This window comes from Gouania willdenowi, chromosome 22 (assembly GCF_900634775.1).
Source record: "Gouania willdenowi chromosome 22, fGouWil2.1, whole genome shotgun sequence".
NCBI classification, from domain to species: Eukaryota; Metazoa; Chordata; class Actinopteri; order Blenniiformes; family Gobiesocidae; genus Gouania; species Gouania willdenowi.
Genome location: NC_041065.1, coordinates 9,316,309 through 9,334,440, shown reverse-complemented (window position 1 = coordinate 9,334,440; position 18,132 = coordinate 9,316,309). Strand labels below are relative to the sequence as shown.

General features: G+C 39.2%; 15 non-coding genes and 1 gene segment (V, D, J or C); 15 read left to right on the top strand and 1 right to left on the bottom strand.

Moving 5' to 3' along the window:
* LOC114456123 (T-cell receptor beta-2 chain C region-like) overlaps positions 1 to 18,132 on the bottom strand; it is a 297,915-nt gene that overhangs the window by 64,145 nt on the left and 215,638 nt on the right.
* trnak-uuu (transfer RNA lysine (anticodon UUU)) lies at positions 412 to 484 on the top strand. The gene has a single exon. It is a non-coding gene; the product is annotated as a tRNA-Lys (tRNA).
* trnak-uuu (transfer RNA lysine (anticodon UUU)) lies at positions 1,162 to 1,234 on the top strand. Its single transcript has one exon. It is a non-coding gene; the product is annotated as a tRNA-Lys (tRNA).
* trnak-uuu (transfer RNA lysine (anticodon UUU)) lies at positions 2,916 to 2,988 on the top strand. Its single transcript has one exon. It is a non-coding gene; the product is annotated as a tRNA-Lys (tRNA).
* On the top strand, positions 3,491 to 3,563 carry trnak-uuu (transfer RNA lysine (anticodon UUU)). Its single transcript has one exon. It is a non-coding gene; the product is annotated as a tRNA-Lys (tRNA).
* trnak-cuu (transfer RNA lysine (anticodon CUU)) lies at positions 4,416 to 4,488 on the top strand. The gene has a single exon. It is a non-coding gene; the product is annotated as a tRNA-Lys (tRNA).
* trnak-uuu (transfer RNA lysine (anticodon UUU)) lies at positions 5,541 to 5,613 on the top strand. The gene has a single exon. It is a non-coding gene; the product is annotated as a tRNA-Lys (tRNA).
* On the top strand, positions 5,742 to 5,814 carry trnak-uuu (transfer RNA lysine (anticodon UUU)). Its single transcript has one exon. It is a non-coding gene; the product is annotated as a tRNA-Lys (tRNA).
* trnak-uuu (transfer RNA lysine (anticodon UUU)) lies at positions 6,492 to 6,564 on the top strand. Its single transcript has one exon. It is a non-coding gene; the product is annotated as a tRNA-Lys (tRNA).
* Positions 7,065 to 7,137, top strand: trnak-cuu (transfer RNA lysine (anticodon CUU)). Its single transcript has one exon. It is a non-coding gene; the product is annotated as a tRNA-Lys (tRNA).
* Positions 8,188 to 8,260, top strand: trnak-uuu (transfer RNA lysine (anticodon UUU)). The gene has a single exon. It is a non-coding gene; the product is annotated as a tRNA-Lys (tRNA).
* trnak-uuu (transfer RNA lysine (anticodon UUU)) lies at positions 8,389 to 8,461 on the top strand. The gene has a single exon. It is a non-coding gene; the product is annotated as a tRNA-Lys (tRNA).
* On the top strand, positions 9,338 to 9,410 carry trnak-uuu (transfer RNA lysine (anticodon UUU)). The gene has a single exon. It is a non-coding gene; the product is annotated as a tRNA-Lys (tRNA).
* On the top strand, positions 10,086 to 10,158 carry trnak-uuu (transfer RNA lysine (anticodon UUU)). The gene has a single exon. It is a non-coding gene; the product is annotated as a tRNA-Lys (tRNA).
* Positions 10,287 to 10,359, top strand: trnak-uuu (transfer RNA lysine (anticodon UUU)). The gene has a single exon. It is a non-coding gene; the product is annotated as a tRNA-Lys (tRNA).
* Positions 11,035 to 11,107, top strand: trnak-uuu (transfer RNA lysine (anticodon UUU)). Its single transcript has one exon. It is a non-coding gene; the product is annotated as a tRNA-Lys (tRNA).

Here is an 18,132-nt window from a genome sequence, read left to right as displayed (position 1 = left end):
TAAAAGCACAAGCCCAGTTAGCTCAGATGGTAGAGCATGAGGCTCTTAATCTCAGGGTAGTGGGTTCAAGCCCCACACTGGGTGATTTGTGATCTAGGTTGTGGAAGTGCGCCTCGTCAATAGATGAACATTCTGGTTGGTGAAGGCACTGTTTTCCATATTTATTGTAGTTTTATATGAGGAAAAAATACCGAAAATGTTAAATGCAAAAGCCGAGTTCGATAGGATGGTTGAGCATGAGGCTCTTAATCTCAGGGTCATGGGTTCAAGCCCCACACTGGGTGGTTTGTGACCTAATTTGTGGAACTGCGCCCAGTCAATAGATGAACATTCCGGTTGGTGAAGGCACTGTTTTTCCATATTTATTTTAGTTTTATATGAGGAAAAATACCGAAAATGTTAAAAGTACAAGCCCAGTTAGCTCAGATGGTAGAGCATGAGACTTTTAATCTCAGGGTCATGGGTTCGAGCCCCATACTGGGTGAATTGTCCATAGAGGAATATTCTGTATGATGAAAGCACTGCTTTTCCTATTTTATTGTAGTTTTATACGAGAAATAAATAATGGAAATGTTAAATGCAAAAGCCGAATTCGATAGGATGGTTGAGCATGAGACTCTTAATCTCAGGGTCATGGGTTCAAGCCCCACACTGGGTGGTTTCTGACCTAATTTGTGGAACTGCGCCCAGTCAATAGATGAACATTCCGGTTGGTGAAGGCACTGTTTTTCCATATTTATTGTAGTTTTATATGAGGAAAAAATACCGAAAATGTTAAAAGCACAAGCCCAGTTAGCTCAGATGGTAGAGCATGAGACTTTTAATCTCAGGGTCATGGGATCGAGCCCCATACTGGGTGAATTGTCCATAGAGGAATATTCTGTATGATGATGGCACTGCTTTTCCTATTTTATTGTAGTTTTATACGAGAAATAAATAACGGAAATGTTAAATGCAAAAGCCGAGTTCGATAGGATGGTTGAGCATGAGGCTCTTAATCTCAGGGTCGTGGGTTCAAGCCCCACACTGGGTGATTTGTGATCTAGGTTGTGGAAGTGCGCCTCGTCAATAGATAAACATTCTGGTTGTTGAAGGCACTGTTTTTCCATATTAATTGTAGTTTTATATGAGGAAAAAATACCGAAAATGTTAAAAGCACAAGCCCAGTTAGCTCAGATGGTAGAGCATGAGACTTTTAATCTCAGGGTCGTGGGTTCAAGCCCCACACTGGGTGATTTCTGACCTAGGTTGTGGAAGTCCACCTAGTCAATAGACAAACATTCTGGTTGGTGAAGGCACTGTTTTTCCATATTTATTGTAGTTTTATATGAGGAAAAAAGACAGCAAATGTTAAAAGCACAAGCCCAGTTAGCTCAGATGGTAGAGTATGAGACTTTTAATCTCAGGGTCGTGGGTTCAAGCCCCACACTGGGTGTTTTCTGACCTAGGTTGTGGAAGTCCGCCTAGTCAATAGACAAACATTCTGGTTGGTGAAGGCACTGTTTTTCCATATTTATTGTAGTTTTATATGAGGAAAAAATACTGAAAATGTTAAAACACAAGCCCAGTTTGCTCAGATGGTAGAGCATGAGGCTCTTAATCTCAGGGTCGTGGGTTCAAGCCCCACACCGGGTGGTTTGTGACCTAATTTGTGGAACTGCGCCCAGTAAATAGATGAACATTCTGGTTGGTGAAGGCACTGTTTTTCCATATTTATTGTAGTTTTATATGAGGAAAAAATACCAAAAATGTTAAAAGCAGAAGCCCAGTTAGCTCACATGGTAGAGCATGAGACTTTTAATCTCAGGTTTGTGGGTTCAAGCCCCACACTGGGTGATTTCTGACCTAGGTTGTGGAAGTCCACTTCGTCAATAGACAAACATTCTGGTTGTTGAAGGCACTGTTTTTCCATATTTATTGTAGTTTTATATGAGGAAAAAATACAGCAAATGTTAGAAGCACAAGCCCAGTTAGCTCGGATGGTAGAGCATGAGACTTTTCATCTCAGGGTCATGGGTTTGAGCCCCATACTGGGTGAATTGTCCATAGAGGAATATTCTGTATGATGAAAACACTGCTTTTCCTATTTTATTGTAGTTTTATACGAGAAATAAATAACGGAAATGTTAAATGCAAAAGCCGAGTTCGATAGGATGGTTGAGCATGAGGCTCTTAATCTCAGGGTCATGGGTTCAAGCCCCACACTGGGTGGTTTGTGACCTAATTTGTGGAACTGCGCCCAGTCAATAGATGAACATTCTGGTTGGTGAAGGCACTGTTTTTCCATATTTATTGTAGTTTTATATGAGGAAAAAATACCGAAATTGTTAAAAGCACAAGCCCAGTTAGCTCAGATGGTAGAGCATGAGGCTCTTAATCTCAGGGTCGTGGGTTCAAGCCCCACTCTGGGTGATTTGCGATCTAGGTTGTGGAAGTGCGCCTCGTCAATAGATGAACATTCTGGTTGGTGAAGGCACTGTTTTTCCATATTTATTGTAGTTTTATATGAGGAAAAAATACCGAAAATGTTAAAAGTACAAGCACAGTTAGCTCAGATGGTAGAGCATGAAACTTTTAATCTCAGGGTCATGGGTTCGAGCCCCATACTGGGTGAATTGTCCATAGAGGAATATTCTGTATGATGAAAGCACTGCTTTTCCTATTTTATTGTAGTTTTATACGAGAAATAAATAACGGAAATGTTAAATGCAAAAGCCGAGTTCGATAGGATGGTTGAGCATGAGACTCTTAATCTCAGGGTCATGGGTTCAAGCCTCACACTGGGTGGTTTGTGACCTAATTTGTGGAACTGCGCCCAGTCAATAGATGAACATTCCGGTTGGTGAAGGCACTGTTTTTCCATATTTATTGTAGTTTTATATGAGGAAAAAATACCGAAAATGTTAAAAGCGCAAGCCCAGTTAGCTCAGTTGGTAGAGCATGAGACTTTTAATCTCAGGGTCATGGGATCGAGCCCCATACTGGGTGAATTGTCCATAGAGGAATATTCTGTATGATGATGGCACTGCTTTTCCTATTTTATTGTAGTTTTATACGAGAAATAAATAACGGAAATGTTAAATGCAAAAGCCGAGTTCGATAGGATGGTTGAGCATGAGGCTCTTAATCTCAGGGTCAAGGGTTCAAGCCCCACACTGGGTGGTTTGTGACCTAATTTGTGGAACTGCGCCCAGTCAATAGATGAACATTCTGGTTGGTGAAGGCACTGTTTTTCCATATTTATTGTAGTTTTATATGAGGAAAACATACCGAAAATGTTAAAAGCACAAGCCCAGTTAGCTCAGATGGTAGAGCATGAGACTTTAATCTCAGGGTCGTGGGTTCAAGCCCCACACTGGGTGATTTGTGACCTAGGTTGTGGAAGTGCTCCTCGTCAATAGATGAACATTTTGGTTGGTGAAGGCACTGTTTTTCCATATTTATTGTAGTTTTATATGAGGAAAAAATACCGAAAATGTTAAAAGCAGAAGCCCAGTTAGCTCAGATGGTAGAGCATGAGACTTTTAATCTCAGGGTCATGGGTTCGAGCCCCATACTGGGTGAATTGTCCATAGAGGAATATTTTGTTTGATGAAGGCACTGCTTTTCCTATTTTATTGTAGTTTTATACGAGAAATAAATAACGGAAATGTTAAATGCAAAAGCCGAGTTCGATAGGATGGTTGAGCATGAGGCTCTTAATCTCAGGGTCGTGGGTTCAAGCCCCACACTGGGTGGTTTGTGACCTAATTTGTGGAACTGCGCCCAGTCAATAGATGAACATTCCGGTTGGTAAAGGCACTGTTTTTTCATATTTATTGTAGTTTTATATGAGGAAAAAATACAGCAAATGTTAAAAGCACAAGCCCAGTTAGCTCAGATGGTAGAGCATGAGACTTTAAATCTCAGGGTCATGGTTTTGAGCCCCATACTGGGTGAATTGTCCATAGAGGAACATTCTGGATGAAAAAAAACACTGGTTTTCCATATTTATTGTAGTTTTATATGAGGAAAAAATACCGAAAATTTTAAAAGCACAAGCCCAGTTAGCTCAGATGGTAGAGCATTAGGCTCTTAATCTTGGGGCTTGGGTTCAAGCCCCACACTGGGTGATTTGTGACCTAGTTTGTGGAAGTGCGCCTCGTCAATAGATGAACATTCTGGTTGGTGAAGGCACTGTTTTTCCATATTTATTGTAGTTTTATATGAGGAAAAAATACAGCAAATGTTAAAAGCACAAGCCCAGTTAGCTCAGATGGTAGAGCATGAGACTTTTAATCTCAGGGTCATGGTTTTGAGCCCCATACTGGGTGAATTGTCCATAGAGGAACATTATGGATGAAAAAAAACACTGTTTTTCCATATTTATTGTAGTTTTATATGAGGAAAAATTACAGCAAATGTTAAAAGCACAAGCCCAGTTAGCTCAGATGGTAGAGCATGAGGCTCTTAATCTCAGGGTCGTGGGTTCAAGCCCCACACTGGGTGATTTGTGACCTAGGTTGTGGAAGTGTGCCTCGTCAATAGATGAACATTCTGGTTTGTGAAGGCACTGTTTTTCCATATTTATTGTAGTTTTATATGAGGAAAAAATACAGCAAATGTTAAAAGCACAAGCCCAGTTAGCTCAGATGGTAGAGCATGAGACTTTAAATCTCAGGGTCATGGTTTTGAGCCCCATACTGGGTGAATTGTCCATAGAGGAACATTCTGGATGAAAAAAACACTGGTTTTCCATATTTATTGTAGTTTTATATGAGGAAAAAATACCAAAAATTTTAAAAGCACAAGCCCAGTTAGCTCAGATGGTAGAGCATGAGACTTTTAATCTCAGGGTCATGGGATCGAGCCCCATACTGGGTGATTTGTCCATAGAGGAATATTCTGGATGGTAAAGGCACTGTTTTTCCATATTTATTGTAGTTTTATATGAGGAAAAAATACCGCAAATGTTGAAAGCACAAGACCAGTTAGCTCAGACGGTAGAGCATGAGGCTCTTAATCTCAGGGTCATGGGTTCAAGCCCCACACTGGGTGATTTGTGATCTAGGTTGTGGAAGTGCGCCTCGTCAATAGATGAACATTCTGGTTGGTGAAGGCACTATTTTTCCATATTTATTGTAGTTTTATATGAGGAAAAAATACCGAAAATGTTAAAAGCACAAGCCCCCTTAGCTCAGATGGTAGAGCATGAGACTTTTAATCTCAGGGTCATGAGTTCGAGCCCCATACTGGGTGAATTGTCCATAGAGGAATATTTTGTTTGATGAAGGCACTGCTTTTCCTATTTTATTGTAGTTTTATACGAGAAAGAAATAACGGAAATGTTAAATGCAAAAGCCGAGTTCGATAGGATGGTTGAGCATGAGGCTCTTAATCTCAGGGTCCTGGGTTCAAGCCCCACACTGGGTGGTTTGTGACCTAATTTGTGGAACTGCGCCCAGTCAATAGATGAACATTCCGGTTGGTGAAGGCACTGTTTTTCCATATTTATTGTAGTTTTATATGAGGAAAAAATACAGCAAATGTTAAAAGCAAAAGCCCAGTTAGCTCAGATGGTAGAGCATGAGACTTTTAATCTCAGGGTCGTGGGTTCAAGCCCCACACTGGGTGATTTGTGACCTAGGTTGTGGAAGTGCTCCTCGTCAATAGATGAACATTCTGGTTGGTGAAGGCACTGTTTTTCCATATTTATTGTAGTTTTATATGAGGAAAAAATACCGAAAATGTTAAAAGCAGAAGCCCAGTTAGCTCAGATGGTAGAGCATGAGACTTTTAATCTCAGGGTCATGGGTTCGAGCCCCATACTGGGTGAATTGTCCATAGAGGAATATTTTGTTTGATGAAGGCACTGCTTTTCCTATTTTATTGTAGTTTTATACGAGAAATAAATAACGGAAATGTTAAATGCAAAAGCCGAGTTCGATAGGATGGTTGAGCATGAGGCTCTTAATCTCAGGGTCGTGGGTTCAAGCACCACACTGGGTGGTTTGTGACCTAATTTGTGGAACTGCGCCCAGTCAATAGATGAACATTCCGGTTGGTAAAGGCACTGTTTTTTCATATTTATTGTAGTTTTATATGAGGAAAAAATACAGCAAATGTTAAAAGCACAAGCCCAGTTAGCTCAGATGGTAGAGCATGAGACTTTAAATCTCAGGGTCATGGTTTTGAGCCCCATACTGGGTGAATTGTCCATAGAGGAACATTCTGGATGAAAAAAACACTGGTTTTCCATATTTATTGTAGTTTTATATGAGGAAAAAATACCGAAAATTTTAAAAGCACAAGCCCAGTTAGCTCAGATGGTAGAGCATTAGGCTCTTAATCTTGGGGCTTGGGTTCAAGCCCCACACTGGGTGATTTGTGACCTAGTTTGTGGAAGTGCGCCTCGTCAATAGATGAACATTCTGGTTGGTGAAGGCACTGTTTTTCCATATTTATTGTAGTTTTATATGAGGAAAAAAATACAGCAAATGTTAAAAGCAAAAGCCCAGTTAGCTCAGATGGTAGAGCATGAGACTTTTAATCTCAGGGTCGTGGGTTCAAGCCCCACACTGGGTGATTTGTGACCTAGGTTGTGGAAGTGCTCCTTGTCAATAGATGAACATTCTGGTTGGTGAAGGCACTGTTTTCCATATTTATTGTAGTTTTATATGAGGAAAAAATACCGAAAATGTTAAAGCAGAAGCCCAGTTAGCTCAGATGGTAGAGCATTAGGCTCTTAATCTTGGGGCTTGGGTTCAAGCCCCACACTGGGTGATTTGTGACCTAGTTTGTGGAAGTGCGCCTCGTCAATAGATGAACATTCTGGTTGGTGAAGGCACTGTTTTTCCATATTTATTGTAGTTTTATATGAGGAAAAAATACAGCAAATGTTAAAAGCACAAGCCCAGTTAGCTCAGATGGTAGAGCATGAGACTTTTAATCTCAGGGTCATGGTTTTGAGCCCCATACTGGGTGAATTGTCCATAGAGGAACATTATGGATGAAAAAAACACTGTTTTTCCATATTTATTGTAGTTTTATATGAGGAAAAATTACAGCAAATGTTAAAAGCACAAGCCCAGTTAGCTCAGATGGTAGAGCATGAGGCTCTTAATCTCAGGGTCGTGGGTTCAAGCCCCACACTGGGTGATTTGTGACCTAGGTTGTGGAAGTGTGCCTCGTCAATAGATGAACATTCTGGTTGGTGAAGGCACTGTTTTTCCATATTTATTGTAGTTTTATATGAGGAAAAAATACAGCAAATGTTAAAAGCACAAGCCCAGTTAGCTCAGATGGTAGAGCATGAGACTTTAATCTCAGGGTCATGGTTTTGAGCCCCATACTGGGTGAATTGTCCATAGAGGAACATTCTGGATGAAAAAAACACTGGTTTTCCATATTTATTGTAGTTTTATATGAGGAAAAAATACCAAAAATTTTAAAAGCACAAGCCCAGTTAGCTCAGATGGTAGAGCATGAGACTTTTAATCTCAGGGTCATGGGATCGAGCCCCATACTGGGTGATTTGTCCATAGAGGAATATTCTGGATGGTAAAGGCACTGTTTTTCCATATTTATTGTAGTTTTATATGAGGAAAAAATACCGCAAATGTTGAAAGCACAAGACCAGTTAGCTCAGACGGTAGAGCATGAGGCTCTTAATCTCAGGGTCATGGGTTCAAGCCCCACACTGGGTGATTTGTGATCTAGGTTGTGGAAGTGCGCCTCGTCAATAGATGAACATTCTGGTTGGTGAAGGCACTATTTTTCCATATTTATTGTAGTTTTATATGAGGAAAAAATACCGAAAATGTTAAAAGCACAAGCCCCCTTAGCTCAGATGGTAGAGCATGAGACTTTTAATCTCAGGGTCATGAGTTCGAGCCCCATACTGGGTGAATTGTCCATAGAGGAATATTTGTTTGATGAAGGCACTGCTTTTCCTATTTTATTGTAGTTTTATACGAGAAAGAAATAACGGAAATGTTAAATGCAAAAGCCGAGTTCGATAGGATGGTTGAGCATGAGGCTCTTAATCTCAGGGTCCTGGGTTCAAGCCCCACACTGGGTGGTTTGTGACCTAATTTGTGGAACTGCGCCCAGTCAATAGATGAACATTCCGGTTGGTGAAGGCACTGTTTTTCCATATTTATTGTAGTTTTATATGAGGAAAAAATACAGCAAATGTTAAAAGCAAAAGCCCAGTTAGCTCAGATGGTAGAGCATGAGACTTTTAATCTCAGGGTCGTGGGTTCAAGCCCCACACTGGGTGATTTGTGACCTAGGTTGTGGAAGTGCTCCTCGTCAATAGATGAACATTCTGGTTGGTGAAGGCACTGTTTTTCCATATTTATTGTAGTTTTATATGAGGAAAAAATACCGAAAATGTTAAAAGCAGAAGCCCAGTTAGCTCAGATGGTAGAGCATGAGACTTTTAATCTCAGGGTCATGGGTTCGAGCCCCATACTGGGTGAATTGTCCATAGAGGAATATTTTGTTTGATGAAGGCACTGCTTTTCCTATTTTATTGTAGTTTTATACGAGAAATAAATAACGGAAATGTTAAATGCAAAAGCCGAGTTCGATAGGATGGTTGAGCATGAGGCTCTTAATCTCAGGGTCGTGGGTTCAAGCACCACACTGGGTGGTTTGTGACCTAATTTGTGGAACTGCGCCCAGTCAATAGATGAACATTCCGGTTGGTAAAGGCACTGTTTTTTCATATTTATTGTAGTTTTATATGAGGAAAAAATACAGCAAATGTTAAAAGCACAAGCCCAGTTAGCTCAGATGGTAGAGCATGAGACTTTAAATCTCAGGGTCATGGTTTTGAGCCCCATACTGGGTGAATTGTCATAGAGGAACATTCTGGATGAAAAAAACACTGGTTTTCCATATTTATTGTAGTTTTTATATGAGGAAAAAATACCGAAAATTTTAAAAGCACAAGCCCAGTTAGCTCAGATGGTAGAGCATTAGGCTCTTAATCTTGGGGCTTGGGTTCAAGCCCCACACTGGGTGATTTGTGACCTAGTTTGTGGAAGTGCGCCTCGTCAATAGATGAACATTCTGGTTGGTGAAGGCACTGTTTTTCCATATTTATTGTAGTTTTATATGAGGAAAAAATACAGCAAATGTTAAAAGCAAAAGCCCAGTTAGCTCAGATGGTAGAGCATGAGACTTTTAATCTCAGGGTCGTGGGTTCAAGCCCACACTGGGTGATTTGTGACCTAGGTTGTGGAAGTGCTCCTCGTCAATAGATGAACATTCTGGTTGGTGAAGGTACTGTTTTTCCATATTTATTGTAGTTTTATATGAGGAAAAAATACCGAAAATGTTAAAAGCAGAAGCCCAGTTAGCTCAGATGGTAGAGCATGAGACTTTTAATCTCAGGGTCATGGGTTCGAGCCCCATACTGGGTGAATTGTCCATAGAGGAATATTTTGTTTGATGAAGGCACTGCTTTTCCTATTTTATTGTAGTTTTATACGAGAAATAAATAACGGAAATGTTAAATGCAAAAGCCGAGTTCGATAGGATGGTGAGCATGAGGCTCTTAATCTCAGGGTCGTGGGTTCAAGCCCCACACTGGGTGGTTTGTGACCTAATTTGTGGAACTGCGCCCAGTCAATAGATGAACATTCCGGTTGGTAAAGGCACTGTTTTTTCATATTTATTGTAGTTTTATATGAGGAAAAAATACAGCAAATGTTAAAAGCACAAGCCCAGTTAGCTCAGATGGTAGAGCATGAGACTTTAAATCTCAGGGTCATGGTTTTGAGCCCCATACTGGGTGAATTGTCCATAGAGGAACATTCTGGATGAAAAAAACACTGGTTTTCCATATTTATTGTAGTTTTATATGAGGAAAAAATACCGAAAATTTTAAAAGCACAAGCCCAGTTAGCTCAGATGGTAGAGCATTAGGCTCTTAATCTTGGGGCTTGGGTTCAAGCCCCACACTGGGTGATTTGTGACCTAGTTTGTGGAAGTGCGCCTCGTCAATAGATGAACATTCTGGTTGGTGAAGGCACTGTTTTTCCATATTTATTGTAGTTTTATAAGAGGAAAAAATACAGCAAATGTTAAAAGCAAAAGCCCAGTTAGCTCAGATGGTAGAGCATGAGACTTTTAATCTCAGGGTCGTGGGTTCAAGCCCCACACTGGGTGATTTGTGACCTAGGTTGTGGAAGTGCTCCTCGTCAATAGATGAACATTCTGGTTGGTGAAGGCACTGTTTTTCCATATTTATTGTAGTTTTATATGAGGAAAAAATACCGAAAATGTTAAAAGCAGAAGCCCAGTTAGCTCAGATGGTAGAGCATGAGACTTTTAATCTCAGGGTCATGGGTTCGAGCCCCATACTGGGTGAATTGTCCATAGAGGAATATTCTGGTTGATGAAGGCACTGTTTTTCCATATTTATTGTAGTTTTATATGAGGAAAAAATACCGGAAATGTTAAATGCAAAAGCCGAGTTCGATAGGATGGTTGAGCATGAGGCTCTTAATCTCAGGGTCGTGGGTTCAAGCCCCACACTGGGTGGTTTGTGACCTAATTTGTGGAACTGCGCCAGTCAATAGATGAACATTCCGGTTGGTAAAGGCACTGTTTTTTCATATTTATTGTAGTTTTATATGAGGAAAAAATACAGCAAAATGTTAAAGCACAAGCCCAGTTAGCTCAGATGGTAGAGCATGAGACTTTAAATCTCAGGGTCATGGTTTTGAGCCCATACTGGGTGAATTGTCCATAGAGGAACATTCTGGATGAAAAAAAACACTGGTTTTCCATATTTATTGTAGTTTTAATATGAGGAAAAAATACCGAAATTTTAAAAGCACAAGCCCAGTTAGCTCAGATGGTAGAGCATTAGGCTCTTAATCTTGGGGCTTGGGTTCAAGCCCCACACTGGGTGATTTGTGACCTAGTTTGTGGAAGTGCGCCTCGTCAATAGATGAACATTCTGGTTGGTGAAGGCACTGTTTTTCCATATTTATTGTAGTTTTATATGAGGAAAAAATACAGCAAATGTTAAAAGCAAAAGCCCAGTTAGCTCAGATGGTAGAGCATGAGACTTTTAATCTCAGGGTCGTGGGTTCAAGCCCCACACTGGGTGATTTGTGACCTAGGTTGTGGAAGTGCTCCTCGTCAATAGATGAACATTCTGGTTGGTGAAGGGACTGTTTTTCCATATTTATTGTAGTTTTATATGAGGAAAAAATACAGCAAATGTTAAAAGCACAAGCCCAGTTAGCTCACAAGGTAGAGCATGAGACTTTTAATCTCAGGGTCATGAGTTCGAGCGCCATACTGGGTGAATTGGTCCATAGAGGAATATTTTGTTTGATGAAGGCACTGCTTTTCCTATTTTATTGTAGTTTATATACGAGAAAGAAATAACGGAAATGTTAAATGCAAAAGCCGAGTTCGATAGGATGGTTTGAGCATGAGGCTCTTAATTCAGGGTCCTGGGTTCAAGCCCCACACCTGGTGGTTTGTGACCTAATTTGTGGAACTGCGCCCAGTCAATAGATGAAACATTCCGGTTGGTGAAGGCAGTGTTTTTCCATATTTATTGTAGTTTTATATGAGGAAAAAATACAGCAAATGTTAAAAGCAAAAGCCCAGTTAGCTCAGATGGTAGAGACATGAGGTCTTAATCTCAGGGTTGTGGGTTTAAGCCCCACACTGGGTAATTTGTGACCAAACTTGTGGAAATGTGCCCTGTCTGTAGAGGGACATTCTGGTTGGTGAAGGCACTTTTCCATCGTTATCGTAGTTTATATGAGGAAAAAATACCGAAAATGTTAAAAGCACAAGCCCAGTTAGCTCAGATGGTAGAGCAGGAGACTTTTGATCTCAGGGTATGGGGTCAAGCATACTGGGTAATTTGTGTCATACTGGTGGAGCTGTGTCTAGTCGTTAGAGGAACATTCTAATTAGTGACTGCACTTTTCCATTTTATTGTAGTTCTATACAAGGAAAAAATTTCATACTAAAAAATGTTAATTAAAGTGTGTTACAAATACAGAGTAGCCAGAGATTAGTGACAATTGTGCCTCCTTGATATTTTTCTCCTGCAATTTATTCAACTTTATTTTTATTTGAGGAATTTAAACTATAGAGTACAATTGTTTGATATTTATTGTGTGTGATGATAATTCAAAGACATTTAAAAAATAGAATTTTTATCTGTTTTTTTTTTTTTTTGTTATCTTTTACTAGACCCTTCTCTCCCTTTTTTTGAGTTTTTGGCCTGGTTTTCTTTTCTTGAGGAAAGACATGCTGCTGTCTATCAGCTCCACGTCACATCCACAGTCCAGACTACCTCCTGCAGCGCGCAGCACATGTGGCTCGTACCATTTGCACTGTTTTAAAGGGGATGGTTGGGCACTGATGCAGCATGAATATTTGTGTTTAGTGCAAAACTGTTCTTAACAACCATCTTATTTTCACACAGGGGTCTTCTATTCCAATATAAATCATCTAAATGTTTAAAATGCATCTTTGTACATATATATAAAGCAGACTTCTGAGGACCTGCCTTGGGCCCTGGGTACTCAAAAAAAAACTACACAAATTTCACTACTATGAGCCCAGTTAGCTCAGATGGTAGAGCATGAGACTGTTAATCTCAGGGTCATGGGTTTTAGTTTTAAATGGGGAAAAAAGAGCCCAGTTAAATCAGATGGTAGAGCATGAGGCTCTACCATCACTTTCATCCTCCAAGATATTACAATCAAAGGTTTGACTGTTAGTCGCATGTATGAGACATGATGACTTTTACTTTGCAAAATGAAAAAGGACTTTACATTTCCCTGTTTCAACCTTTTCTTGAAATGAAGGACAGAAAACTCTTACTTTTCATTCCCTCGAACAATTAATACTTCTTCCAAAGAGGAACTTTCTGCTCGTAAAGGTTCAATGTAGTTTCATATGGGGGAAAAAACTTTACAAATTATGCTTCACCTTGTTGAGCCCTGCATGAGGCTCTTATTCTGAGGGTTGTGGGATGTGGGTTAAAACACCGCACTGGGTTTTTTAGGTACTTCATTCATAGAACTGTACTTTGACAATGGCAGCTCGACCTCGACGCTCACAGTTGAAAAATTTGAACTTTTTGAGCGACTTTAAGGGACAACTCCCTTGTCCTTTACTGGCTGTAGATCAGAGGCTGCAGCCCCTCCCTGCTCCCTGCTCCCTCCCGCTTCAGTGCAGATGGTTGCTGCAGAGACTGTACAACTTCCTCAATTTATCAGGGCAAAATTAAAGTGGTGAACTTCTTGAAAACCACAGTATCTACTGATCATAACACATTCTGAGTGAACTCATCCTTTAATCCTCGTAAATTGATAATTTAAATCGTAAAAACGGGGCAAGAAGGAAAAGAAGTGATCAACCCTCTCTCTCTTTCTCTCTTCCCTGTCACAAACACATTGTTCCCTGACGATCGCGTCACTGGAGCGATGAAGAGTGACCAAAAAGCACCACTTTGTGCAAACGGCACAAAGTGGTGCTGATAGAAGCACCTGCAGCAGTGCGGTCGATTTCGGTGTGAACGCACCTTAACAAACTGTTGCAATGTTCTTCTCCAGGTCCAACATTCTAAATAATTAGGCAGATGTTTATGTTGCATTAGAAAAGATACAGGTTGTCCCAGAATCAAAATATCTTGGTGTCATAATCGACAATAAACTCACTTTTTAAAAAGTGAGGTAAAAAAAGGTTCGTCAACGAGTAAAATTCAATATTTCAAATTTCTGGTTCATCAGGTGACACCTATCACTGCAGGAAGCTCAAATTTTCATGTACGCCATGGTCCTCTCACATATCACATGCTGGTTAACAACTTGGTCACAGACAAATACAACCACACTCAAACCTTTGGAGTCACTCTATAAACAAACAAATACTGGACAAGAAAACATTACGGTATCACCACTGCAATATTTTAGAAAAGCACAGTCTGTTAAACTGGGAAAATTACATCAAATATTAAAATCTCTGTTTAATTTACAAATGTATTCAAGGTCAGTCCTCTCCTCCCCTCAGTCAGTTTATAACCATCAGAAACCCCTCACATCGCAGTACACGAGGAGCAGCATGGGGGACTGTACTGTTCCTCTCCGCAGAAGTGCCTTCAGTCAGAACCTTCTCTATAACCGCCTCACAGCAGTGGAACTCTACGGGGGTTGCAACGGGAGCAATTGCACCAGGCCCAGGCTTTGGGTGGAGTTCCTCCCCGATCCTCCCAAAAAATAAGATTCTGATTATTATTATTAATTTATTTTTTTTGTCACTCAGTACAAGAGGCCCTTTATGTTGCTCTAACCATTTTTTCCCCCCATAACGAGTTACTTTCAAAAATGTGTCAAAATGTGTCGTCACGTATGTCATTTATTGTATACTGCGGAAGATCAAACACTGGTTCTTTGTCGTTTCAGACAGGATGATAACAGAAAAGTAACATAAAGCTTCGTCCATGCGCTCAGTACAAATCAGGAAGAAGGTTGGTCTGAGTCAACTCTGACATTACGTTACCTTGGTTACCATGGCTCCCTTAAAGGGACAGTCCTCAGAAGGCCATCATTTCATGCGTGTGTGTGTGTGTGTTAGTATTGGTAAGTGTTATATTATAATACTTCTTCTGGTAATAGTATCTGGTAAATTCACAGTTGTCAGTAATAATAAATCAATAATTGATAGTTAAAATACAGAAAACTGCACAGCACTTTGGTCAGCTGAAGTTGTTTTAAAATGTGCACAAATGCTCACAATTTGTTTTATAAATGATGATATTGTTCTCTACACTTATGTTAATAAAGGTCCCTGTGTGACATTTGGCTTGTGGCTTTAACTGACTTACCTTATTTTAAGGGTTTGCCTCTGAAAAAAGAAACGAATAGGTACGCTATGCTATAAGAGTTAGGGGAAACCCCAATTACATCACAGAGAAAACATCAATATATATTGAGTATTGCCATTCTGGTACAATTGTATGCATCAAAGCATCATCTCAAGGCAAGGGCAAAATATTGAGACATATATCGTATATCATGATATACTTGAAGGCTTGAAAATATCGAGATATTTAAAAAAAAAAAGGCCTCATCGCCCAGCCCGAGTTGGTGGTTGTTGCCAGTTGGGCAATAATATCTGATTACTGTCTCTTTTATCAAATACTGTTTTTTTTTTTTTTTTTTAATAATATGTGATATGGAAGTGTGATATGTTATTATGTAGCTATATTTTTCACTATATGTTTTATTGTATATTTCCTTAAATTTGTATTCTTTCAGGGTGACATTTGAACATTCTGTCCAGGGACTACAGATGAAAAATAGCTTTCTGGCTAAATGTGGCACATTTTCTCTCTGGATATTAATGTACACTGTCCCTGTTAAATAAAACCAAGAACAAAAAAATTAAAAAAAAAAATCCAAGTGTAACTTCATATACATTTACAAGCCAGATGTGCAGATTTGTCTTGGCATCATATATTACAATCATACAGTATCACATTGACTGTGACGAAGACCTACTTTGGTGAGAAATGAATTAACCAGGTGTGAATGTCTCAAATCTGATAGAGTGAAAACAATGATGGTGAAGGTTTTGGTAAAGTAAACCCAGATTGTTTTGCACTGTGGTATCTAGCAGCACAATAGTACACACCACTGCTGTTCTGCTTTAGTTTGTTTAATGTTAGAGTGCAATTTTGGTTTATATCTGCACTCCCATCCATTATTACATCCATTCCAGCTTCTGGGTTACTCTCCTTATAATACATATATCCCAATAGTTCAAGGTGTCTATTGGTCATCTTGTACCAGAGGATTGTGTTGTAGCCAGGAATCTTGTGTGAACAGTAGAATTGAGCTGTCTCTCCGTAAACACCATGAATATTTCTGGGCGTCTGGAGTACTTTTTCACTGGAAGAGAAAACTGACAGAAAACATTAATGAGAGTAGGTCACATGTGCAAGGCTACAGTATGTGCAATATCATTTTGAGATTAGATAATGTACAATAAATTATAGTTACACAATCTACAGCAGAACAATAATCGCTATAAATAAATAAAATTATTATTAAAAAAAGTAAACTCAATAAAGACATCTTTAAAAGCCTATAATGAGTTATTTGATAGGATTACCTGAAATCAGGACACAGTTTAAATGAATGATTATTAGAAAAAATATCATGTTTTTCAGAAAAATTGAAAGAAAGAAAAAACTGTAAAAATGGTTGACAATCTCTGAGCTTCTGCTGTTGCATTGACTATTTGGGGTCTTTTTTTTTTAAACTCTTCCTTCTAGCAAATGTTAATGGGGTGGAGCTTAAACCCAATATGTTTTTTTTCACTAGTTAGAGGGCTGGAGTCATAAGAAAGATTGGTATCCCAAATCTGCAAACTATTTTATGAATTAAATATAAGAGAATTGAATGAGTTACTAAATGAATCAATGATTGAATGAGTAAGACTTTATTTATATGAGTAATAGAAAACAACAAGAACAAAAGACAAAACAAGAGCAAATTTTAAAAAGTAAATCAATTGAAAATAATTGACACAATATTAACTTCATATGTTTGATGTATGTAGAGATTTTAACATTCTCTTTTACATATCTCTCTTATGTATTAGTCATTCTCTGACAGATTTATATATCATTGTTATAATGACTTTTGTTCAATCTCACCATTTTCCCCTGTCAAATGATGGGTTACAGCTGTAGCAGCTGTATTAGATAAGTTGAGGATCTTTTTGTACAAGTGATCAATGCAATGTCACACTGTGGTAACGAACAGCACAGAAGTACACAGCACTGCTTTCTAGGGTGAGTTTTCCAGTCTTTAATGTGCATGTCTCGTTTGATTTTGCACTTCCAGTCAGTGTCACTGGAGTTCCTTCTTCTGGAATCCAACTGTCTCCAACCATATGTGTCAGAAATGTCATCCCTTTTTGTTTTGATTGTTCATACCAGAGGATTCTGTTGTAGTCTAGAATGCTGTGTGAGCAACGGATTGCTGCGTTTTCTCCTGTTTTTTTAAACACATTGAGTGGACTCTGAGTAATCTGGTCACTTAAAGAAGAACCTGTAAAAAGAAGAATATTAGTGTTAAAAACAAAAGGATAAATTCTAGATTTGGCTTTAATCTTTTTATTTCAATTACCTGATACCAGTAGGATGTTCATCATTAAGCAAAGGGAAACTGCATTGCTATATTGGGTTGTCATGCTTGTTTCTAGTGCAAACAACACACTACTGCATAAAGTCATGATAAGTTGGTGGTGTCATTGAGCTTCCTCAAAATAACCAAACGGGTGTGTTCTCCTGTCAGCAACCAGTAGAAACACAAAGGAGGTCAAAGACTGTATATCACTAGAAATACAGATACTTAATTTACCTTGTTATTTACCTATTTATTGAAGGCACGCTACAAAATACTGTCATGTTTTTAAAATATTAAAATGCCATGATAAAATAATATAAAAGTCTTTAAAGAGTAACTAAACCCCTGCTTTCTGCTGACCTGCCACTAGGAGAAAAATAAAAAAAATGCCTTGATTTTGGATGTTTCTGCTGTTGCAGTAAGACACGCCCACTCAGTCAGCCCACAGCGCTGTGTGCAGAGACAGACGGTAATGCACACAATGCCTAAATTCTGTAAAGCGCTTTGAGTGTCTATTTAAAGCGCTATATAAAATCCAATGCATATTATTATTATTATTATTATTAATATGTGACTGTACACTCACAACACATACTTCACACAGCTGAGATTTGTCACTACTACCACAGGCACACACAGCCTTGCAAACAACACTCAAGGGCAAACAGCCCTTCTCTCCCACCACCTCACGCACATAGCGATAAGACATACACACACATCCACACACACACACAGAGACAGAAAGGAATACACTCATAGCATAGATGTGTCTGTAAATAAACACATAGCGTGATAAACCCCTGATTAGACCAGAATCTGTTCTTTATAGAAGCACAGGGTCAAAAACATCCCTGTTACAGCAGACTGTTTCACACTGAACACAGTGGACTTCCTCATTTAGGCTGTCAATCAATGCTCACTGAGGGCTGTGATTGGAGGAAACCCTCCTCCCTCCGCTCATCTT